The 26397-nt window shown below is 36.0% G+C and overlaps 1 protein-coding gene across 2 annotated transcripts in view; it reads left to right on the top strand.

Annotated features, from left to right (window-relative positions):
• Nucleotides 1-26397, top strand: part of GALNTL6 (polypeptide N-acetylgalactosaminyltransferase like 6) — a 956008-nt gene that overhangs the window by 575197 nt on the left and 354414 nt on the right. The gene's annotated exons all lie outside the window — the stretch shown is intronic.

The following is a 26397-nucleotide window of genomic DNA, read 5'->3' as shown; positions in this document are numbered from 1 at the left end:
GCAATTGCATGGCTCCTGTACTCTCCAATTATTTGTAGCAATGAAAAGACAGGATATTTGGAGCAGGAGTCCATCACCACTGTATATACCCAGACACCACTCATAACAAGTGCAGACTCATACATGGGAAGGAGTAAGTCATGGGTGGACTCCTAGCCTTGCCAATACAACTCTTCATTCATGAACTGTCATGACCTCTTTATTACATGTGTAGAATATACTCTTGTTAATTAACTCCAGAAATATTTTTGAAGTTGTAATTAAATTCAGCATAACCTTTATCCTTTTTAGTTTCAAGTGTTTATCCATTTTAATGAATTTTCCTTCTTGCCACCAGTGTTGTAATAGTAATAATACCTCATCGGTATTGCTCAGTTATAAGTCAAGTATTTCATAATCATAGTGAAAAGTCCAACTATCATTTAGAAAATTGAGCAGTGCATACATTCTATGTAGAAAATACACACCTACCACCAATAATCCTTTCTGGTTATGTGATACAGCTCTATGTGTACAGATAACAAAACCAGATCAGGGACAAGAAAAACGTGCTTGGTCACTTGACTAGCAAGAGACACAGATATTTGAAAAGAGATCTATCTGACTGCAAACCGATGAGTTTCCCACAAATTCTTGCTGCCTCCCTGGTGCTAAGAGAGTGTGCCATCCTGCTATGAAATCGGGGTCTGTTTTAAAATATAAAAAAATCCTCAGCTTATTATTCCTTTTTCTAATATTTTGGTTGCAGCATTGCCACCATGGTCAAATTTTGATATGTTATTTTAAGTTTATAGTTTTCTGAAATAAATGGACAGATTCTCTGGAAGTGTGTTTCTGTGTTATCACTTTTTAAGGAGTAGCATGTCTTGTCACTCTACCTCCTAAAGACAATATTTCACTTAGATGCTGCTTCGGTAAACAATGACTCAACATTTTATATTTTGCTGATGAAAGACTTAGGATATCTTAGATGTGTGATGTTGCCTGTATTGTTTAGTTTGTTGCAGTTGTGAGAATTTGTTTTAAGGCAATGCGCTGTTGGCTGGAGTCTTCACAAAAGTTACTGGCATTCATGGTCTCCCCTCTCAGTCCTCAGCCTTGTCCCTGATCTGGACTTAGGACTTAATCCTAAGTCTTATTTCATCATTTTAAAGAGGTGGTTTTCTTTTTTTTTTTTTTTTTAAAGATTTTATTTATTCGACAGAGAGAGAGACAGCGAGAGCAGGAGCACAAGCGGGGGAGTGGGAGAGGGAGAAGCAGGCTTCCCACGTAGCAGGGAGCCCGATGTGGGGCTCGATCCCAGGACCCCGGGATCACGACCTGAGCCGAAGGCAGACGCCCAACGACTGAGCCACCCAGGCGCCCTAAAGAGGTGGTTTTCTTTTCTAGTATGTACCTAGATTCACAGAGGCTGACATGAAGTGTGACCATTGGAAATGAATTCTGTAGTGCTAGGAGCATGTTGTACCTTAGTTAAATTAAGCGAGGTGCTCCTTGGGCAAAGGACTGGGTGTTCTTTTGTAGGTTGACCTATTTTCTAATAAGGTTCTAAACCACTCATGTGGTCCTTTAGCAAGTATATGCCACTATCAATAACATAATGACTTAAATCTAAGAAAACATAAAGCTTTCTAGGTCTGTAAACTCTGTGAAATAATACTTGTCTGTTTTGCTTAATGTTCAATTAATCTATGGTATACAACTAGACTCCCTGGTTTAAAATGCTAAACCTGAATACACAAACACACATACACACAGAGAGAGTATTAGGAAGTACAGCTTCCCCTACTGGTAATTCTACTTAAGGCTGATTTTTTTTTTTTTTAAGATTTTATTTATTTATTTGACAGAGAGAGACACAGCGAGAGCAGGAACACAAGCAGGGGGAGTGGGAGAGGGAGAAGCAGGCTTCCCGTGGAGCAGGGAGCCCGATGCGGGGCTCGATCCCAAGACCCTGAGATCATGACCTGAGCCGAAGGCAGACGCTTAACGACTGAGCCACCCAGGCGCCCCTAAGGCTGATTTTTTTACTTAGATATTTAATTAAGTGTTCTTGTTTCAGAAGATTTTTTTTTCTTTCTTAAAGATTTTATTTATTTATTTGAGAGAGAGAGAATGAGAGAGAGCACATGAGAGGGGGGAGGGTCAAAGGGAGAAGCAGACTCCCTGCCGAGCAAGGAGCCCGATGCGGGACTCGATCCCGGGACTCCAGGATCATGACCTGAGCCAAAGGCAGTCGCTTAACCAACTGAGCCACCCAGGCGCCCGATTTTTTTTTTTTTTAATGCAGAGGACGTGAATAGACATTTTCCTGGAGAAAACATACAGATGGCAAACAGATACATGAAAAAGATGTTTAACATCACTAGTCATCAGGGAAACGCAAATCAAAACTACAGTGAGATATCACCTCACACTAGTCAGAATGGCTAGTCTCAAAAAGAAAAGAAATAACAAGTGTTGGCGAGGATATGGAGAAAAGGAAACACTCATGCACAATTGGTGGGAATATAAATTGGTGCCTCCAGCACAGAAAACAATAGGGAGGTTTCTCAAAAATTAAAAATAGAGATACCATATGATCCAGTAATTCCACAGCTGGATATTTACCCAAAGAATATGAAAACACAAATGTGAAAAGATAAATACACCCCTGTGTTTACTGCAGCATTATTCACAATAGCCAAGATATGGAAGCAACCTAAGTGTCCATCAATAGATGAATGGAGGGGTACCTGGGTGGCTCAGTCCACTGAATGTCTGCCTTCAGCTCAGGTCATGATCTCAGTGTCCTGGGATCGAGCCCTGGATCAGGCTCTCTGCTCAGCAGCGAGTCTGCTTCTCCCTCTCTCTCTGTGATCTCTCTCGCTTTCATTCTCTTTCAAATAAATAAGTAAATAAAATCTTTTTAAAAATGGATGGATAAAGACGGGGATTAAGAGGTACAAACTTCCTGTTATAACATAAATAGGTCACAGGACTGAAAAGTATAGCATAGGGAATATAGTCAATAATATTGTAAAAACTTTGTACGGTAACAGATAGTAACTATACTTATCATGGTGAACATTGTGTAATGTATAGAATCAATGTGTTTTTTATAAAGATTTTATTTATTTATTTGACAGAAAGAGATATAGCGAGAGAGGGAACACAAGCAGGGGGAGTGGGAGAGGGAGAAGCAGGCTCCTGGCTAAGCAGGGAGCTTGATGTGGGGTTCGATCCCAGGACCCTGGGACCATGACCTGAGCCAAAGGCAGCCACCCAGGTGCCCCTAGAATCAGTATGTTTAATCACTGGGTTGTACACCTGAAATTGTATGTCAACTATACTTCAGTTTTTGGGGTTTTTTTTTTTTAAAGATTTTATTTATTTATTTGACAGACAGAGATACAGAGAGCAGGAACACAAGCAGTGGGAGTGTGAGAGGGAGAAGCAGGCTTCCTGCCTAGCAGGGAGCCTGATGTGGGACTTGATCCCAGGACCCTGGGATCATGACCTGAGCTGAAGGCAGATGCTTAACGACTGAGCCACTCAGGCGCCATATACTTCAGTTTTTTAAAAGGAGGACTGATCAGTTATTTTATTAATTGTACTCCCTTTTATAATGATAGATCTATGGTTTTATGATCTTACATCTAGGTTATAAAAATACCTGATACCTTTCAGATAGACATTTGTTAGATTAAAATTGCGGTAAATTGTCGTGCAATTCCAATTTTATATACTTTAGGTAATTTATAGCCATATTTTTTCTGGGTATCTCTTGGCTTTTTAGATTACCTACTCCTGAAGTCAGTTTGCCATTAATATTTCAGAAACTGAAAAGAAACAAACTAGCTAAATGAACATGAAAACTAAAATAGGACATTGTCACAGAAATTTCTCTATTGCCATCCAGTATTATACCTTCACTCACCTTTGTCTTATAATTTAAAATCTAGTTTAACTGCTTGCTTATAAGTACTAGGTGACAGAGTATGGGTATTCTGGTTACTTTATTCATCAATCTAGTGTTTTGGAGAAACTTCCAACAGAACATTTTCTTTAGCATCAGTTTATTGCTATTTCTTTTACTACCTCCTGACAAGTTGAATAAACTTCTTCCTTTTTGTTTCCATTTGCTAAGGCTGAAGAGTGATGTTTATGGAAGATTCTCATGTTACCTGCTGAGTGTTCTTTTTTCAAGGTTTATGCATTTGACTCTGATTCTCCCTTTACAAAGTTTTATTCTGCATTATTTGTGTTGACCTTCATGACATTTTCTATTATCCTAAAACTGTTAGAGCCTTAGTATCATGCTTTTAGGTAAAGGCTCCTCTGGTTACAATGTACTTTTGATTGATCGATCAGTTACTACCACAAAAGGAAAAGTTTGCATATGACTCATTGAATTTGATCAGTGTATAGAGTTGCTCTAGGTAATTCATATCCACCACAATCTTCTTTTCAACGCAAAACCCTCTCAGTAGAACAAATTTTCTTTATCCCTGTTTCCTTTAAATGTTTAAGACAATCAGAACAAAGGCTTCTGCTCACTTGGTTTGTCAAATAACTAGATGTTAAGGGAACTATATGCCAGGAAGCTCAGTGTCAATTTGATGTTCTCACAATAACTGTATCATTCCTCAGGATTAGTATATTCTTTCCTCTTTTCAAGGCCTTTATTTTCTATTTCTACTTTTTAAGTATTCCTTTCATTTTATCGGAAGCTGCCTCAAATTCATTCTAGAAAATAGTAGATCACTAAACCTTAAACTGTATGAAAGGTGGTATTTGTTGCCTTATGTGGCTCTGATACATGCTGATCACAGAATAAAGTGAGCTGAGCAAGAAAGGATGGGGAACCTGGGGAGACAGATGTAGACGTTCATCTACAAAGGGACATTTCCACTTACTAAGTGCCTTCTGGTCGCTATATATTCCTCTAGGCAATTTATACATGCTATGATATTCTTGCTCACAAAAATCCTTTAATACAAATAAGGAAATAACTCAAGGATTTATATAACTTACCCAGAGTCATACATTTCATAAATGATGGAGTGAGCTTGGATGTAAGGGTTGCCTGAAAGTAGAAGCTCATGACTGGAATGGTAGAAAGAACTTGCAGTCTGGAAAGCCTCTGTGGAATCCTCATGTTTGCCATTTATTAAGTTCTATGATTACAAATAGATGGCCTAGCTTCTCTGAGTCTTATCCTTCTTCTCTATAAGATGTGAATAATGATATCTGCTTCCTAGAAGTGTTGAGGGGGTGAAAAGATAATATACATGAAGCACCGAGAGGAGTACTAGATACATTCTAGCCTCAAGAAATGGTTTCTTTTATAAATATTACTACGAAGAAAAAGCTTAATGAGAAAATTCTTATCCCAAGAGATCTTAAGGAAAAGTTTAGGATGACCACCAACAGAATAATGAGGAAAAAAAGTTCTTTGCATAGAAATTGAAAGTGGATGGTTGTCAGTATGGGTTTTGCAGGTCAGAAGTTCCCACTATGGGGATATACAGGTAAAAGGTAGGATTTGACAGCATGCCTTGAGCAAAGCTGAGAAGAGTCTTTACTCTGTTAGTCACTGGACTTGGCCCTGTCAATCAGTCTCTACCTCTAATCCCTGGCTGGAGAAGAAGATAGGATCAGAGGGAGGAGCCCACCACAGTAAGGAGGCCTTACTTCCCTCTCCGAAAGAGCCTTTCCAAACAGCTGGGCAATGTGGATAAACTCATTCTCCTGGGTCACCTTAAAGAATTGCTTAATAAGTTTTTTAATCTCTCTGCCCAAGCAAATCTAGAACTACTGCCATAGTAAAAAATGATTTTGGGCGGCTTTTACCATCAGAAAGGTCAAAAAGTAAGTTTTTGAGAATAAATTAAGAGCTCAGAAAATCTAGTAACAAGGACTCAAAATCCAAAATATATGAAACTACTCATCTATTAATGTGTTCCCTTCGTATGCTCCTTCTTCCATGTCCAAAATAGCAAACCATTTTACTAATTTATTTCTATTTTCAGAAAATTGATCTACATAATATTACTGTAAGATATATAAACATTTTCTCTAAACTAACAGTTCCCCAGAGATCTCATTCCTTTTTAACTGTTTGGTTTTTTTTTTTTTTAAAGATTTATTTATTTATTTGAGAGAGCGAGAAAGTACATGAGAGGGGGGAGGGTTAGAGGGAGAAGCAGGCTCCTCGCCGAGCAGGGAGCCCAATGCGGGACTCGATCCAGGGACTCCAGGATCATGATCTGAGCCGAAGGCAGTCGCTCAACCAACTGAGCCACCCAGGCGCCCTAACTGTTTGGTTTTGTAATAGCTAATGCCTTTCTCTTATCTTCCACTGTGTGCTGTCTTGGACCATTGTTTTTTGATCTTTTAATTTTACTCTCTTGTGGCAATTTCTCCTGGTGGCTGTTTACAGCCTCCCAGGATGTTTCATTAGATGGCATTTGTTGCTTCTGTGTGACCCAAGCAAAAGCAAGCTGCCTCTGCCTTCATGCTAGTTTCAACTCACAGGAAGACCCTGTGAAATGCACAGGCACCCGATAACCTCCATCTCCTCTCATGATTTCAAATTCTCCCAGATCGCTGAAGAATATGAGTGTGAGAAAATGTCATAGAAAATCAATACATGCAAATCCCCTCCTCCCAAAAAGAAATAGTAATAATCACAAGCGCTGAAAAACGAGCCTAGCATGTCACAAACAATACACTACTTTCTTGGAACCTGGGGAAAAGAGAAAGTAGAACAAAGATAATGGTAACAATCATAACCACACCTTGCAGTTTTACGGTATTTTATACTTCCCAAAGTACCCTCATATATAATATCCCTTTGAACACAAATTTCCAGAAGAGATGGTTACTGAAACAGACAGGCAATACAAGTGTTGGAAGTTTTCTGCCCTTATACAATACTGTGGGTAGGAAAAATTATTATCTGATGCCATAGAAAAGGGGATGATTTCACACAAGAGCTAAAGGTGGTTTTATTGCTAGTGCCTGTTCGTTTATGAAAATAAAAATTTTCATGCTGTTACTAAATTATCAGCTCTTGAAATAATTGGATCTTGTCACCACATTTTATTTCAGATTTGCCAGGCTGATTTAGGCATGGAATCTTTCAATTTAATATGTAAGGAAAGCACATGTTCTTCAGCCTAATCTTCTTGTCTTCAAATCTGCTTATGATATGGTATTAAAATGGCCAATATATGTTTAAATGCTAATATGTTTAATTACTTTGCTCTTTGCTAATTACTGAATAAGCAGATTTCCAAAGAAGAAGAAGGTCTGCAGATGTTGCCTAAACCCATTCCCTCAACTTTTGCAAAAGCAACGGGAACTTTGGTGGTATTTATACAAGAAATATACCCATGTTATTTATTCATTTATTCTGAGCAAGAGCTCATTTATTGACCAATTTGACAGTCAGTTTTCCTCTGACACTCAATGGCTTCACAAACCCCCCCAAGAATTAAATTTTCAGCTAAAAGTATTAAGAAAATTATATGATATACCAGTCTATTTGTAAGTTTTCATTTAGCCAGTATATACATCGGGGAAGTCCCTGCATTTCTCTCTATGGATATAGCTATTATATTAATGACAAAAAATTTCGAATCTACATGAGCCTGTTTTCTTATTTAAGGCAAATGATGAGTGAGGTTTTGAAACAATGTGACTAACGTTATCTCCTTGAATAATAGGGAAATGGCACAGATCCACATTAACATTCTTCAGGAAGCTGCTGATGAGTTGATTTACATCCAACTTCAGATAATCAGCTGACTTGAGTGATAAAAATCTGATTTTGTAAAAACTAACAACTAGCATTTTCCCAGAGACATTGATCAGAAAATAGAATTTTCCTTGGTGCAGAATACTTTAACATCAGCAAATTATGTGCTATGTAGTAGAGACAGAATTCTATGTTTGTCCACTGACATCAAGAAGTTTTGCTGATATTTCCCATTTAGAGGCAACTAACACATTTTGAGTGCTAACTTCACCCTAGGTTATTTTACATAATGTAGCCTCAATATATATCCAAGATTTGTTCAACTTGACAAGCATCCCCCCCCACCAATTTATGGTGATAATGGTAGAGTAAACTCAGAAAAACCTCTGCTGGTATATAATATATAAACTACTGAAAAAATATGCATACGCATTTTTTATCGTAGCGTAGCTGATTAAGTAAAGTAAGACTTTCACATAGTAAGACTCTCCCAAGGCAGAGTTTGCCTCAGCAACATTTGCCAATTTTCATGGTCTGGTATGGACTCTAGAAGACTAGAAAGTAATGTTCCCCAGAGGCAGTCATTTGCTTCAGGACTCTCCCTTTCTCCTGGAGGTTAAATGTTAACAGCATTTTTTAGTCATTAAACAATCAAAAATGATACCACATGATTCCAAATATTCCCAAACATGTTAAGAGCATGCTTAATTGGGAATTATAATCTTAACAAACCATGGAACAGCCAGGAGCAATAGTCCAAAGCTAGAGCCCCAGTGGAGCACAAATTTGGAGAGATTCTGCACAATTTCAGGATGCTCAGCTAGCAACAATTTCACTGAGGAAGGAAGGAAGAGAGGAGGGAAGAATGAAAGGAAGGGAAGAACTAGTCCCATAAAAGTAGGTTTTACTATCTCTACTCTGATGGTGGGAGAAGTAGAATAAAATCAACAATCTCCTCTGAGAGTTCCTAACCCAAATCCACAGACATATATGACCTGAAAAGCCCTAAGTCAAGTAAATTAAGATGAAAATGGTCTCAGGTTGATAGGACACCAGGAACCTGGCAGAAGTAAATGTACTTTAAATGAATGCAACTTAAACAAATGCCTCAAAGATATCTGACAGATATATTTCCAAGGAACTTAACTTCACAATACAAAAATTACCCAACACATGCAGAAAATAAGCCGCCATGAGCAAAATCAATGGAAACAACAAAGTGCCAATCAGGCCCATGAAGACCCTAACTATTAGAATTCTCAGATTCAGCACATAAAACTAACATTTGAGATGTTTAAAGAAGTAAAATCAGGAATTGAGACCCTAAAGAAGTAATAAAAAATACATCAGAATTGACAAGATATATTTGAAAAAGAAACAAAACAACTTATTTTTAAAAAATCTAAAACAAAATTAAATTAAAATTCTGGTTCACATGCAAATAGCAGAATAGAGTAGAAGAAATTATCCAGAATGTAAGCCAGAGAAAGAGACAAAAGAGAAATTTAAAGAACTTTCCATTTTGTTTGCTCATTCTGTTTTTGTTGTTGTTTTTTTTTTTTCAAATTTAGTCTTTGTTTCTGAAATGAGATTTCTGAATGTCTATTTCTTTCCAGAGTACTATATTGCCACCTCTCTTTTCCACATATACCTTGTTCCCAATGATCTCACTTATGAGTCTTTAGAATTCTGATTTATGTCATTCTTCCACATCATCTATCATTTTCTCAATTCCTTTAAGTTTGCTTTGAAACTTTAGGTGCCATTTTAATCTGTTTTTTAAGGTACATTTCTTTCTGAAAAACTTTTATTGTCCACAAGAGAAATTATTCTTCTTATATGCTTTCTTGTAATAATTTTAATTAATTTTAGTAGCTTGAGTAACATTGCCTTATTTATTAAGTTAACAAATATTTGTTGAAGATCTGGAACTAGGATATAGAAGAAATCAAGACATTACCTATATAAAATATAGACAGAGCTAATGGAGAACATAGACAAATAAGTAATTGCAATAAAATATGAATAATACAATAGAATATGAAGGCTCTATGGAAGCACCACTAAGAAATATTAGCACATTTAGGGCACTAGAAAAGATCTCCCAAAGGAAGCAGAATGAGGTTCTGGGGCTAACCAAGTAGAGATGGGCAAGCACATTTCCAAGAAAATTGAAGGATTTGAGTGAAGTTACATATGAGAGTAAAATTACATATCTTTACAAGGAAATGTATTAAAGCAGAGCATAGAATTATAAAAATATAAGATTAGAGATAAAGCTGAAGAGTTGACAGGGGACAGATCTCAGAGAGCTGGGAGTCACATTACATTGGTTGGAATAGGAAATGAGAAACTTTTAGGACTTTAAACAGAGCGGTGGCATAATCTGCTTTGTATTTTTAAAGAGATTTCTCGAGTTGTTATGTTGAGAACCAGATAAAGGTGGGAAAAGATTAGATACACAGAAACCGATTAGGAAGTAAGTGATTATAAGAAAGTGGTGGCTGCATTTGCAAAGAAAGGGATAGATTTAAGGAATATTAAGAAATTAAACTTGTGATTCAACGATCTATTTTTCAAGAATGACTGCCAGCTTTCAGATTTTTAGTAATAGGTTGATGTGGAGCTATTTGTTCAAATAGGGAAGTTGGAGGTGGAGCTGATTGGAGAGGAGAAATAATGAATTTAGTTTGGAACAAGAGGAGATTGAAGAGCAGAAAGACATCCAAGTGAAGTCTGTAGTTGGATTTATGTTTCTGAAGCTCAGAGGTATATTGGAGCTGTAAATAGAGGTTTGGGAATTTTATCATTGAGATGTTAATCGAGTCACAAAAGTGAATGAGATTGTCTGAGTTCATGGAATAAAATGAGAAGAGGATTGTCAACTGAATTCTGAAAACACCAACTTTTAATGGTTGGGTAAGAAGGTAGATGCTGCAAAGTAGCCCGAGCAGTACTGATTTAAAAGCGGGCTCTTATCCGAGAGGATGGGATGACCTAAAGATACTGTTTTTGGTGCTGCCAGGAGGTCAGCAAGATAAGTACATGAAAGCATCTGTTGAATTGTCCAATATGGACATAATTGATGAACTAGACAAAAGACAGTTCTGATGAAATCTGCTAGAGAGGAGGTGGGTTAAGGCTTTGTTCTCTTACTTCTGGTCTGTTTTATATTTTCCCTGAGGAACTTAAACTCTTCATTGCCCACCTCTCCTGCTAGACTTTAAACTCCTTGAGCAGATGAAACATGTCTTCTTATTCTTTATATCCTGTGTCACCTGTTAAATACAAGAATTAACAAATGTCTCATTTTCCTTATCTTTAAAGGAAAGAGAATACTATCTTTCTTTTTTTATTTTACTGGATGTCTTAGATCATAACTTATATGACACAGTTGTAAATTGTAAACCCCACAGAAGTGATAGTTGTTGCTATTATTTCTAGATCTCAACAATTCAAGACTAAAATAGAAAAGGTGTCCCAAGACACTTTATGACTTATTGCCAAATGAATATTTACCAACAATAATTCCTGTGGGAGTTCAGAAAAAAAAACATGGCATTTCAGGCTAAAATCATTATAGGATATTTTGAAGAATTGCTAGGAAGACATTCAGGGTAGTAGGGGAATGAGACATGAACAAAATTTAGGATCTGGGTGCCGGAAATGGTGAATAAACTAGATTAGTGCAAGAGAGTCTTCAAACTTTTAAATTCATTCTAAATTCTTGGCTTAGTCAAGAAAAATGCATTATTTCATTGTAATGATTGTTTTGAAAGAGTATTTATGTAGTATTTGCTGTTCCGAAGAATACTTTATCATTCTAATAACAAAGAGTATTTGAATATAAAAGCTAATTTGCCTATTGTATAAATAGACTTCCACTTTGGAGAGTAGAGCAAAAGTTGGTCTAAAAATGTCTCTGAACATAATTAAAAAATAAAAATAAAAATGTCTCCTGATTCCTTGCTCCCAACTTGATCTTTTAATTCGGAAAACAGACTTCAAAACATTTTGTATGGAACTTAAGAAATTTAGTTTACAATGCAGAGAAATTTATTGATTTTGATAAGCTACAGTTTATTTCTTACAAGTGTAAAATTATTATAATATCCTAGGCTTAGAAGTTAATAAAAAGAATGTGAAGAATATATGTGTGCGCCTATGTGGAAATATCTGTGTTCTAAGAAAATTATGTGGAAAAGCTATACAGTCCCTTGTTGTCATATGAAAGAACACTAACAGATATGAGGGAACCCTCAGACTTCTGGACCTCGCTCTGAGCTGTACAGATGCTAGATAGGAAATGAAAGTTAAAAGACCCTTGCTTTGAAATTTCTAAAAGAATAAGAACATAGACTAGATCACTATTACTGAACGCCACATCCTATTCCTCATCTGTTAGATGATCTCCTTGTCTCCAGTTTCATTCCCTTCCTAACCTTCCTTTACGATATTGCCAGAGGGATCTTTGTTCAACATAAATCTGATCATGTCACTCCTTGTCATATCACATAAAGTGATGGCTCACCTTCCCTTCAGAATACAATCAAAATTTCTGAGACTCATAAGCAAGGCTTTCCTCAGTCTGTCTCCCATGAGCCCTTCCAATTTAACCTCTCATTACCACCCAAAACATACCCTACATTCAATAATAAAAAATTGCTTGCGTTTCTAAATCGCGCATGCTTCCCCATGCTTCAGCTCCTTCCATGCCTGCTTTGTTTCAGCTCACAGTTTCCTATCTATCTTTCAGGCTCAGCTCTCGCTGAGCAATGCTTCCTCCAAAAAGCTTTTTGTGAAACGTCACCACTCACCAGCCACACTAGTGTGAATGCATCTGTGTGTGTGCACCTGCGCATGCACGTACACACACGCACACACTATTATATTCCCAATCACCCCAAACCCATGCCTACCTGTGGCATTTATCTTATGAAATTATAATTATCCAATTCGCTGTTTCCTTGTAGGTCATGAGCAATCTGGGGTTGTTTTCATTTCACACATAGTAGGTTCTTTAAATATATTTCCTGAATATTTAAGTGAAAAACAGATCAATAAGGTCACTAAAGATAGGTTTGATATTAATGGACTTTGGCAAATAAAGCAACCTAGCATAATGGGAATACTTCTGGGAGGAAGAATAGTTTTTAAAGTCCCCTGCTGCCCTATATGTCTAAATGTAAAGCATTTGTCCCCACCCCCCCAAAAGGAAGTTCATTTATATTCTATTCTAGTTCTCACAAAGATTCTTATACTATAGCCCACTCTTTCAATTATTTTAATTTTAAAAACAAAATATCGTGTGGCAAAGGCATGTTAAAAAGACCTCATAATCATGGCCAGTTACGGATGTCTAGGGGTGGTCACCTAATAATAAAAACTGTATGATTGTCTTCATGTTGGATGTTGGGTCACTGTAGAAAACAATACAGCAAGTGATTATAATGTGTGAGTCATTAATAAATGCTACCAAAAAAAATTGAAAAAGACTACTTTCCAAATATATGGGAATATAATTTCCATTGATACCATCACACATGGATCCTACAAGTACTGTATATCAAACAACTGAAATAGATTTGGGATGACCAGATCTGGAAACTATTAGATAACTTAGAAGGAGCTCTAATTATAATAAAAACAGTGATATATGTGTATATGAGTTTTAAAAATTTTTATTGAAATGTAGATGTGGAAAAAAGCATTATATCTAAGCAAATATGATATTTTATGTCCATGATTTAAAAGACATTATTTGGGGTGACTGGCTGGCTCAGTCAGTAGAGGATGAGACCCTTGTGAGTTCGAGCCCCACATTTAGTGTAGAGATTAATTAAAAATAAAAAAAATCTTGGGGCACCTGGATGGCACAGTCGGTTCAGCATCTGACTCTTGGTTTCAGCTCAGGTCATGATCTCAGGGTTGTAAGATTGAGCCCCATGTCAGGCTCCATGCTCAGCACGGAGGCTGCTAGGGACTCTCTCTTCCTTTCCCTCTGCCCCTCCCCCCATGTGTTCTCTATTAAATAAATAAATGTTTTAAAAATATTTAAAAATAAAAAAACAATACAAAATCCTTTTAAAAATATAAATAAATAAATAATACATCATTCATAACTAAATTAGTTAATTAAATACTATATGTAGACGTTGGCTCTCTTACCTAATTTGCAAAATTTATACATTCTATCTGGTCTACTTTAAGAAAAATCTTGGGGTGCCTGGGTAAATAAATAAATAAAATCTTTAAAAAAAAATCTTTATGCAGTCTTTGGGAAAATAGGGAAATCACCCCATGTTTGCCTTCTATTTAGGCATACAATGTGTAACAGTAAAGTTCTACTTGAGAAGAAAATGGTTCATTTTGCTCTAATTGTCAAGCTTAGACTAACCAACACTATTTAAGTTCTTAGTCCCAGAAAGTGGTTACACCTTAGAAATAGATAGTTACACTTGCTTGTATATGTAAATTTTACCAATTCTTAAAAACTGAAGAACTTGATGCTTCTAGTTTAATTTTTCTAAATTTGAGAATGTTTTATTGGTATATGGTCGCTTCATACCGAAAGACAAATTGGCCATTGATCGAGTTCCCAATACCTCTTAGATAACTCATAACAACCTTACAATAATCTTATTTTTTAGAGGAAAAGAGGCATGTTTGTAGACCAGGATGCTGAGGCTCAGAGAGGTTAAATAACGGAGCTGGCCACCGATGGATCTAATGTCATAGTAGGTGTTTTTATCTCCCAGAAAGAGCAATGCTGGATATCACTGGAAAAGCAGCTGTTTATTCATGAGTCTAAACTCTGCAGCCTTAAACATTAAATGCATGACACTTTTGATTCTGGTGGTTTGCAACACAGAAAATTTTCCTACATCTCTCTGCTATTTTTTTCAAATAATTTGCAGATCACTTTAAATGAATGTCTTAATGCAACATTATGTTTCCTGTTCTGTTTTATTAACTCTGAATGACTTTCTGTATGCCAGTGTTCTCTCTTTCTCTCTCTCTCTAATTGTACTGTCTCTTTTGGAAAATTTACTACTTCTGAGAATGTGCATAATGGACCAATTTTTTACCCTGTGTAATTCTAGATGAAATGTCTACCTACTAATAGAGAAATCAAATCTGCCCTTCTAAGCCAAACATCGGTGGAGGAAGGGGACTCGGGGGTCCATGGCACCTGTCTTCCCATTACTTATTAATGCATCTTTGTGCAAAACAGATATTTTGTTTAAAACCTGTCTCAACTCCTGCTGCTTATTCTTCTCTACCTCAAATCACTCACCTCCATTTTGTGACATAACAGTTGGTTTATGGGGAAAATATTATGACCCAGTTGTCCATGCACTGTTTTTTAATAAGGCGATAAAGCATCATTATTGGCTGACTTCCCAACCAAAGGTTCTGAACAAACTTTGGTGAAATGACAACAGGGTGAAACATTAGCAGATGGACTGTGGGTGGACAGGCAAATCCAGGGGACCCTCATGAGAAAGAATCCCACTCTTCTTTTCCCCTTTTTATTATCATTTTCTTGTCCATGGTATATTAATTGGCATTTAAAAAAAAAAAGGCATTATCTCAGATCTACCCAAATCACACCTTTTGAAATCAATGCAGTTACCTCTTCATAGTTTCAGGTCAGTGTTCAGCCCACCAACAGTTTCTTTTGTAGTCTTTGTCCATAAATAAATCTCTCCCTCAATTTAACAAATACAAAGCTCTAAATGAACTCTGTTCAGACTGAACATAGTATAATTTACTTTTCAATTTCACACCCAAAGATTCTGTAATGGGGGAATGTAGGTGGTTAAGTTTTCAGTCATACCAAATGGGTTTTTAATATTTGAAATCCATCTGTTTACTTACAAAGAGTAAATGCCTGGAAATGAGGCTTCTGAAATGCAAATGAAGAGCTACAAGACTTATTTCTGCTTGGGAAAACTCAACACTTTTCTGACAAAAGGGAGTAATAATAGCTCCTGTAGAATCCAATAATATTATAAATGATGTTTGATCCAATAGTGCATGATACGTGGATGGGGAAATCTGTGGTCTCTAGTTTGTTATGACTGCATCATTAAATGCTTCATGAATTTGAGGAAAGAGAGGAGATTCAAATTAGTACAGTATTTTGAAAGCAATCAGCTATAACAATTCTAGGATGCCTTGGCTTATAGAAACATCTCAGACTTAAAAAACTAAACATGTCTTCAGAAAAGGTAGTTCCACTCATGGAGTATCAAGTTGAGCCAGAGGTAGACCTCTGCTATAATAGGTTTATGCCAGAATTTAGCCTCATTCTTGGTTTTTTGGTTTGAGAAATTAAAGTTTACTTTACTTTCAAGAAACTATTCTTCTCAGTTCATGATTTCATAAAGGATCATTTATAATAACAGAACTTTCTGTAAATTATTATTAATAGGCAAAAGTTAAAAATTGCTAGAACTATAAATAAAATGTTTTGATGGAATTTTCAACCAATCCGGTATGCCTTCATTAGAAGTTACTAGCATTAAAACTCAGCGATGTATGTTCTCATTGGTAGGTTTTCTTAAAAACCCTTAAGTATTGCTATCTCATAGGTTTTGAATTAAAATATTGTTCTACCTACCTAATAGATCAAGACCATCAAAATCTAACCTCCTTGGTTTTAATTCTTCTCTTCTACTCGTGAAAAATGAATATGCTGGGCGCCTGGATGGCTCAGTTGGTTAAGCGACTGCCTTCGGCTCAGGTCATGATCCTGGAGTCCTGGATCGAGTCCCGCATCGGGCTCCCTGCTTGGCAGGGAGTCTGCTTCTCCCTCTGACCCTCCCCCCTCTCATGTGCTCTCTCTCTCATTCTCTCTCTCTCAAATAAATAAATAAAAAATCTTAAAAAAAAAAAGAAAAATGAATATGCTATTGGGGGTGGGGGGATGGGTTTGCCTGGTGATGGGTATTAAAGAGGGCATGTACTGAATGGAGCACTGGGTGTTATATGCAAACAATGAATCATGGAACACTACATCAAAAACTAATGATGTAATGTATGGTGATTAACATTACAAAATAAAAAAAAATGTTAAAAAAAAGAATAATGTCTTTTATCATTGTTTAAAAATCTCCAAATATATGATGACTAAGCTGATAAAAGTTTATTTCTCATTCATATAAAGTCTCAAAAAAGTCATCCTAATGGGTAGAAGCTCACTTTCCAGTGACAAGTGTCTTGCTTATTGGGATTGATGCTTCTTCCACCCAGTGACTCCATCACCTTCATTATGTACCATTTCTTAATCCTTTGACCTGGGAAGATACAAAGCACTTCACTCTTATTTCATTGTTGAATAGTAGTCCCTTGGTCCCACATAGGTTATAGGTACAAGAGGGTGGGGAAATGTAATCTCTGGCCAGGCAACCAATTCCTTGGCTGAGGACGAGGAGGAGCAAAAACCTGTGGAAGCCATTTAGCTTTCTGTGACACACAGGCAAGGGAGAACACTGCTCCTCCAAGTGTAGTCCATGTTCGCATTACAATCCACTGAAGGCTTGCCTACCTTCATATTCCTGGGTGCTGATCTTCTAAATATGAATTCTAGAGAGAAGGACCAAAGATTCTGAATTTTAACAAACTCCTTTGTTCTTCTTAGGAGCACTGAGTTTGAGAGCCATTTAGAAAAAGTACACATTGAAATATTCTAATCTCCATCTCACATACTGAAAAATAACCTGAGGGCGCCTGGGTGGCTCAGTTGGTTAAGTGACTGCCTTGGGCTCAGGTCATGATCCCGGAGTCCCAGGATTGAGTCCCACGTCGGGCTCTCTGCTGAGCAGAGAGTCTGCTTCTCCCTCTGACCCTCCCCCCTCTAGTGCTCTCTCTCTCACTCTCTCTCTCAAATAAAAATAAATAAAATATTAAAAAAAAAAGAAAAAGAACCTGAGATAATGTCAGAGTCTCTATTCGATAACTATTCATATTTAAGTTTCTGTTTTAAGCTTGAGTCCAGGAGTCAAAAATAAAGAGGGTTTGTTTCCAGTTGTCAAAAGAATTGTATCACAGATGGGGAGGGATGTAAGACATGTATAAATAATTAAAATGTATCTCTTTCTCTAGTGGGTACTTTACAAAAGGTACAAACAAATACTATTGTAGAGAGAGTTAAAAATACACATATTTTAGCCTGGAAGAAGATGTTTCAAGGACAAAGTAGTATTTGAGATTGTTCATAGAGATTTATTTGATAGGTGAAGATGGGAGGAAGGGCAATTCAGATGGAGGAAAACATGGAAAAGCTCACAGATGGACAAGAGAATTTTAAGTGATCCAGTCTGGCTTGAGTTTGTCTATTGCCGGGTAAGGAATCAGGTTAAGCAGGCAGGAGGATATATCTCCTGGAAGATATTTTGGGACCAAATCATCAAAGGAATCAATAACCAACCATATTGGGCGCCTGGGTGGCTCAGTTGGTTAAGCGACTGCCTTCGGCTCAGGTCACGATCCTGGAGTCCCTGGATCGAGTCCCGCATTGGGCTTCCTGCTCGGCAGGGAGTCTGCTTCTCCCTCTGACCCTCCCCTCTCTCCTGTGCTCTCTCTCATTCTCTCTCTCTCAAATAAATAAATAAAATCTTTAAAAAAAAATTAAAAAAAAAATAACCAACCATATTAAGGAATTAGATTTCATTCTAAAGACACTGGGGAACAATGGAAATTTTGTGAACAGGAGAGAGACAGGATCAGAAATGGCCAAGTTGGGCCTTCTCCTCTCCTTCTTTCATTTCCAACTTTGCTACCAACTCATCCTCTTGTCTCTGTGACTTTACTTTTACTCTCCATAATAAAGTCCTTCTTTGCCTTTTAGGGCAGTCCCAATTAAATGCCATTGCAGCCATTTTTTTTTCAGTTCAGGGAAATTATTCAGGTTCATAACATCATCCCTAGCTCCCTGTTGGCACAGGAGATCTCAATTTTTTGTCGCTTTTCTTTTTTTTTTCCTTGTACATGGAATATCTTTTACATTCACTCTCTTCAACTTGTTTGTTCTCTGTAGCTTTCGCTTCAGTTGTTCCCCACAATTCAGCCTCATGGAAATCTTCCCTAGGGACCATGGAGATGGCCCATAGGCCAGTGGAAACCTGAGTCTTAAAGTCAGTGCCTTGTCCCCCATCTCCACCCCACTCCTCCTCCTCATTTGAACCCCATAACCCTCATTTCCTGCTTACTGAGAGGGCTTATGGGGAGACACAAGCTTTTTCATTTCTCTGTTTAATCTTCTATCAAATTAGAATAATGGCACTTGTCCATAACACACTACTATAAATGTTCTAACAATGAAAAGAAATTAACATATTTCCAAAAATCTCCTATCCCATCACCTCCTTTCTTCCTGCAAACCAAAGCCAGAGTACTTAATTTTTTTAATGCTGAGAATAAGACATTTAAAATATATTTTATGGAAATTCTCTGTACTTTATGCTCAGTTTTGCTATGAACCTAAAACTGCTCTAAAAACTCTATATAAAAAGAATTATATATATAAAAATGATATATATATAATACATATATATAATTTCCTCACACCAATTTTGACCTATTCTGAAGCTGATAAAACATTCAAGATTTGTTTGCTATTGAGTTTGACATTTTGATATTTCTCTACGATTAACAAAATAAGCATGTATGTTAATTTCCTAAGCATTTCCTCCCATAAAATAAATGAATGACAAATAGCCCCAGAAGCATATTTCATTTTTATGGCCAGCCTTTTTATCTTAGGAATTGAAATATGAAGATCATGAGTCTAATGCAATTCTAATTAAAATAATACTCATTAAGTGTTTGCCCCTGGGTTATGTGATAAATGGTATTAAATTAGAAAAAAGACAACCCCCCTACCCACAGGGTGTTTATATTCTAAAAAGAGGAGTAATAGAAAATGTTTTTCTTTTCTCTTTGATCTTTATAATGGCCTGTTGGATGTCTCTATCATCTTCATTTAGATCTTTTACAGACATCTTAAACATAAAATGCAATAGAACTTTATTCTTTTATTCCTCCCTAATCCTGTTTGTCATCTTCTTACATTGTTTTCTAAATTTATCAACTCCATCATCCTCAACACAGCCTGTTCTTTATTAGTAAATGTGTTATTTCCTCCTATCTGGAAGCATACACATTTGTTAGCTCTTAGGCCAACAGTTTCCTTATCTTGGTACATTCTATGTACCTACCAACTGACTGACTATGTAGAATATACAATGGAATTATTAGAATCATCAGTGAGGCTGCCTAAATTTCCCCAATAACAGATATGGGAAGAGAAAATTATTTCTTCACTGACCACTCTTTCAATGGTCAAAATTAACTATACGTATTATATAATGTACCTGAATGATAGTAAGTGATGGTGGACTTTAACTTATATTTTCTATCAAAAAGCAGACACACTGATTACTCACTAAAGATTTCTTGCTTTATTCCACCACCCTTAGGATGGATGTCATTACAAAAGCTGGAGGAATACAATACAAATTCACTCTACTGTGGCACATAAGGGTATTTGGTGGAGTATGTCATTTTCCTACATGAAAAATACTTTAAGTGTTTGTTGGAAACTTCTATATCTATACCCAGCTTTATTTTAATACCTTTATAATATATTTATACATTCATTGTCTTTATCACTTTTACAGTAATGCTTTCATAAGGACTAGGAAACTCAACATTGTAATCATTTTTCTTTAGCTGTAAACTATAGTTTTTCAAGTATAAAGTGTTAAATCATAGTTATGTTTTTGTATTATTAAATGAATATTTATTATCTACATAAGTTTCAGAATTTTATAGATGTCAACTGTATGTCTTTTCCACTGCCCCACTCTATTTAGTATGTCTTCTTACATATTAAAGATTAATTTTGTTTGACAAAGGATCTGAAAACATCTCAAAACAACATTATTTTTAGACCTCATATATTACATCTTAATATTATCCAAATTTTTAAAGTTAGATATAAATCCAGTTCAGTTATAGTGTAAATCATTGCATGCATGGCTATATAGTTCATGCATCTATCCTTTTTGGATTATTTGTGGGTTGGGGGTACAAAATATTCCAAAGAGAGTGTTTTTAAAAGATAGAATAGTGTCATTTTCATACCTTTTAAGTGAGAATTTTAAGAGGCTTGAATTACTATGAGCTATGCCTACCTACTTCTTCTACCTGCTATCTTTGGGTACCCTAGCTTCACACCATGGGTTTATACTCAGGCATGTGAACAGGAGTCACTGGACCAATTTAGTGCTATAAAAGACCACATTGAAAAAATTTACCTGCATACTGCCCACCTATACATCCCTTTAATCCAGATCAACAGAGGAAAAATACTCCAACTTTGCTAATGAGAGAAATCGTATGTATTGTTATAGAGTATATATTTAGCTTAACTAATAGAATAAATGAAGGGAAGGTGATAGCAAAATTTACAAATGTCTTTAGTGAAGAGTAATTTGAACAGAAATTTTTTTTATTTTTTTCCAGATTCCATCAGAATGCCACTATAATATATATATATATATATGCCCTCTGTGTGTGTGTGTGTGTGTGTGTGTGTGTGTGTAGATTTTGGGGAAAGCAAGTGGACATATATAGAAAATATCTTTATTCAAACTTATGTAGAATTTTTAATTCAGTCCTGTATGAGGAGACATTTATATGTTTAGCAGTGTATCAGGGATTTTAGCACTGAAATGGCTCTTTAATAAAACTGAAATATTTTAATTTTATTTTAATTTGGCAGAATTTATAATTATAAAATTATCTTCTTTTAACCTTATGTGAAAATTCCAAAAGTTAATTGGTTAAGTAAGTCCTATTGTTTAGCAATATAAGTGAGAATATTAGCTACCCAAATATTGCCAGACATAATTGTTGTCCTCAGGTATTGCCCCATTAATATGCATTCTCATTGGCTGGAGTCACAAAACTAATGAATTTGCCACCCAGGGACATCAATTGGGCGTGACACTGCCTTCATTCTCTGCACACCTCTGTCCATTTGTATTTACTGTAACGTGATTACTTTTCATTCTCTTCCACAAATTACATTATATCAAATTACTACAGTGAAGCCTGTGATATGATACTCTCACTAATTAAAATCCTTGTTATCTCTATACTTGGGTTAATATAAATAGTTGTTCTTTTTATTTCTTCCTAACCGCTGGAGAAATACGTTAGGAAACTCTTCAGGCTCAGCATCCTTTGTGCCATTAAATAATAGTTATTTGTGCTTTGCCAGATGTAGAAAAGAGACTACGTTATTTTGCTTTGGGGAAAACTATGTAGCAATTACAGTAAATGCTAGAGTTTGAGTTTTCTAAGAAGAGAACTTCTAGTCAGACAGGATTTGATAGTCTAAATAGACTAGTGACTGGCATTCCATATCCATAGAGACCTTACCATGAGTAAAGGTCCACATGCAGTCGAGTTTAATTTGTTGTCCATGTAGCATTGAGAGAAGACTTAAAAACTACTAGATATATTCAGAAAACACTAGCAATACCAATTAATTTGCTTCAGTGCAGGAACATTAATTAAGTTTCACAGAATGCATCAGATTATTCTTTATTGTCTATGTCCCCTTCTTCCACAAAACTTAAAAAATAGCCCTTGGAAAGGAGAGTCCTGGCTTGAATGCTGCTGCCTTTTATTTTTAAAGGTAGGATATTTGGGTCAGATTTCAATTGTGAATGTTGGAAAAAATTTTGCTGCTTCAGATGTTCTCTCTCCATTGCATTTTCTTCCATAGTCAAATAATTGGATCTGTCATGACATCACCACCTTTGGTATTTAGGAACATAAGGCAAATTCCCTGGCCTAATTGCATGAAAAATGATTTCTGGCTGCACAACATGTAATTTAAATAACAACGATGACCAAAAAAAATAAAACCTTTTTTGTAAGCAGACCATCTGCCTTGGCTAAGTGGCAATATCTGAAAACACAGCAAAGCCCTAAAATGCATGGTCCAAACATATTGACTGAGGTCATTTTTTTTATTATTATTATGTTATGTTAATCACCACAAAGAGAACTTATCTTTTCTCTTTGGAAGTTTGAAACAAGTGACCTCTCTATGCATCTTGTAATTATTTCTTGCTTCCCAAATGCCAAGTGCCTCATATATGACAGCAAACTATAATGAGGAGTTGTGAGATAACTGCCATTAAAAATATGCCATGCCAGGCTCTTGATCATGTCCATAAATAGCCAGAAGACCAGTTTGCAGAGCCCAATGCCAGTTTGGCCTTTCTAGTTGTAAGAGCAACAGAAGTGAATAATTAAGAAAGAAACACTCTCGGGCGCCTGGGTGGCTCAGTTGGTTAAGCGACTGCTTTCGGCTCAGGTCATGATCCTGGAGTCCCGGGATCGAGTCCCGCATCCGGCTCCCTGCTCGGCAGGGAGTCTGCTTCTCCCTCTCCCACTCCCCGTTTGTGTTCCCTCTCTCGCTGTGTCTTTCTCTGTCAGATAAATAAATAAAATCTTTAAAAAAAAAAAAGAAAGAAAGAAAGAAACACTCTCCTTCCTGGACTTTTCAGCATTTATTTGCACTGTAAATACTTCTAAATTGATAGCTTCAGTTTCATGGTGTATTTGAATAATTTTAAATAATATAATCTGATACCTACAATCCATTTAAAAAGTAAACACATGTTCAAATTCTTTTATAACCAGTCAAATTTTACAGTATTTCTTCTTCTTGAACCTATACTTTAATTACAGTATCCTTATAAAATATATATTTTTTTTGCTTATAAGCCTTATTGCTTGTCCTATTATCTGTAATGAAAATGTATTCACCAGTAGTTAACATCATTCACTTTATCAATATTTCAAATTTTTCTTTCTTTCTTTTTTTTTGGCATACCATAAATTTTTTTCTATTCCAAGACAATGTACCTTTGAAAGATGAGAACGAATAAGGAGCTTGCCTTTCTTCTGTAAAGTAAAAGAAGGGCATTTGTAAATAGGAAGCAGCGTACCAACAATGGTATATTCCCTAAGCAGATTGAGCTTACAAAATAAGTACATATTGAACTTGAAAATCTAGAAATGTTCCCTTAAAACTATCCATGTGCCTGCTTAACCTTGTGTACACCAAGTATATGCACATGCTAGATTTAAAAGGCAGTTACTTAGCTGTAATTGAATTGTAATTTGTATCTGTAATTTTATATATGTTACCAGACCACATAAATATATTCTGCTCCATTGTAAATATTTGTAGATTTTATGTAATTAATAAAATACAAATTCTTTTGGAAGCATTGTTTTGTCATCATGTATAACCTACAAAATGTAAAACTATGATACATGAGGATCATTAAAAAGAGACTCCCATATGAAAAATAGAGTTAGAAAAAATGGTTTAGTTGATCTAACTTGATAAAGAAATTTGAGTGCATGGCTGAGTTAAGAATAAAACCCTTCTTGCTTTGGGACACCTGGGTGACTCAGACAGTTAAGTATCTGATTCTTGATTTCAGCTCAGGTTGTGAACTCAGGGTCCTGGGATGGAGCCTCACTTCAAGCCTCACACTGAGCCCCATGTCAGGCTCAGCACTCAGCAAGGAGCCTGGTTGAGGATTCTCTCTCTCCTCTCCCTCTGCTCCCCTTCTCTAAAATAAATAAATATATCTTTTAAAAATAAAATAAATAAAACCTTTCTTGCTTCATATTCCATCATTAACAAACAAGTTATTCTCACTAATCTACATATTAATCCAATTAGATGTTGGCTTTTAAATATTTTTGAAGATACAGTAATAGCTTATTGAAAAAGGAAAAAAAATCCTTCCCATTTTCATTATTTCTCTAATGTAAAATTTGCTGTAACTCTACCATCTGGCAGGTAAATGTTGTACCCACCAGAGGACCATTAACTTGGCTAGTCTCAGAAGTGCTGGTATGCTAAATATGATCCATGACATCCCTAAGCTAGAAAATGTTACTGCTCAAATTAGTCACATTGCTTATAATGGATGTCTTCATTCTCACCCAGCTTAACAGCTGATTAAAGTGTATAATGTGTCTCTGAAAAGAGATCATCACTTTTTTCTTTTTCTGAAAGAATTTTCCATTAAAATATTATGATGATACAAGGCAAATTTTGAAAGCAAAACAAAAAAGTCAACAGACACGTCTGATAAGGGACTGTGGTGTAAAACATACAAAGAACTCTTAAACTCAACAATAGGAAAACCACCTAAATTAAAAATGAGTCAATGCCCTTAACAGACACCTCACCAAAGAAGATATAGCAAATAATATAGCAAATTAGCATATGAAAAGATGCTGTACATCATTTGTCATCAGGGAAATACAAGTTAATATTGAGATATTCACTATACACCTATTAGAATAGACAATATCTGATTCACTGATAACACCAAATGCTGACAAGAGTGTAGAGCAGCATCAATGAACTCTCATTCATTGATGGTGGCAATGCAAAATGGTACAGCCACTTTGGAAGATAGTTTGGTTGTTTTTTGGAAAACTAAACAAACTCCTACCTTACAATCCAGCAATCCTACTCCTTGGTGTTTAGGGTTAGCCTGGTGATGGGTATTAAAGAGGGCACGTATTGAACGGAGCACTGGGTGTTATACGCAAACAATGAATCATGGAACACTACATCAAAAACTAATGATGTAATGTATGGTGATTAACATAATATTAAAATAAAATAAAATAAAATAAAGCAAACTATAAAAAAAAAAGAAAACTTATGTTGACACAAAAACCTGCACCCGGTTGTTTATAGCAGCTTTATTCATGAGTGCCAAAACCTCAAGCAGCCAAGATGTTCTTCAGTAGGTGAACAGATAAATAAACTGTGGTACATTGAGATCATGGACTATTATTTAGCACTGAAAAGAAATGAGCTAACAAGCCATGAAAAAACATGGAGGAATCTTAAATGCATATTTCTAAATGAAAGAAGCCAATCTGAAAAAGCTATATAATGTACAGTTCCAACTATGACATCCTAGAAGAAGCAAAACTATGGAGACAATGAAAAGATCAGTGATTGCCAAGGGTGGGAGGAGGGGTGAATAGGTAAAGCACAGAGAATTTTTAGGGCAGTGAAAATATTCTGTATGATAGTATAATAATGACTGCATGTCATTATATACTTGTCCAAACCCATAGAATGTATAACACAAAAGTAAACCCTAATGTAAACTTTGGACTTTCGGTGACTATGGTGGGTCAATGTGGGTTCATCAGTTGCAACAAATGTAGCGCTTTGGTGGGGGATGTAGATAGTGGAGGAAGTTGTACATGTTCAGGCGCAAGGGGTATGCAGAAAATCTATCTACCTTCCTCTTAATTATGCTGTTAACCTAAAACTACTCTAAAAAAATAGGCTCTAAATTTTTTTTTTAAGTCAGCAGGTGAACTTCTAAATTCTTGCCCTGTTCTAATGGCATAGCAGAAGTTTTTTTGGTTTTTGTTTGTTTTTTGTTCCTTCCAAGATTTTATTTAAATTTGAGTTAGTTAACGTATAGTGTAATATTGGTTTCAGGAGTAGAATTTAGTGATTCATCATCACTTACATATAACACCCAGTGCTCATCACAACACATGCCCTC

This window comes from Leptonychotes weddellii, chromosome 2 (assembly GCF_054177405.1).
Source record: "Leptonychotes weddellii isolate Sample4059 chromosome 2, ASM5417740v2, whole genome shotgun sequence".
NCBI lineage: Eukaryota > Metazoa > Chordata > Mammalia > Carnivora > Phocidae > Leptonychotes > Leptonychotes weddellii.
This window is presented reverse-complemented; position numbering and strand designations above follow the sequence as displayed.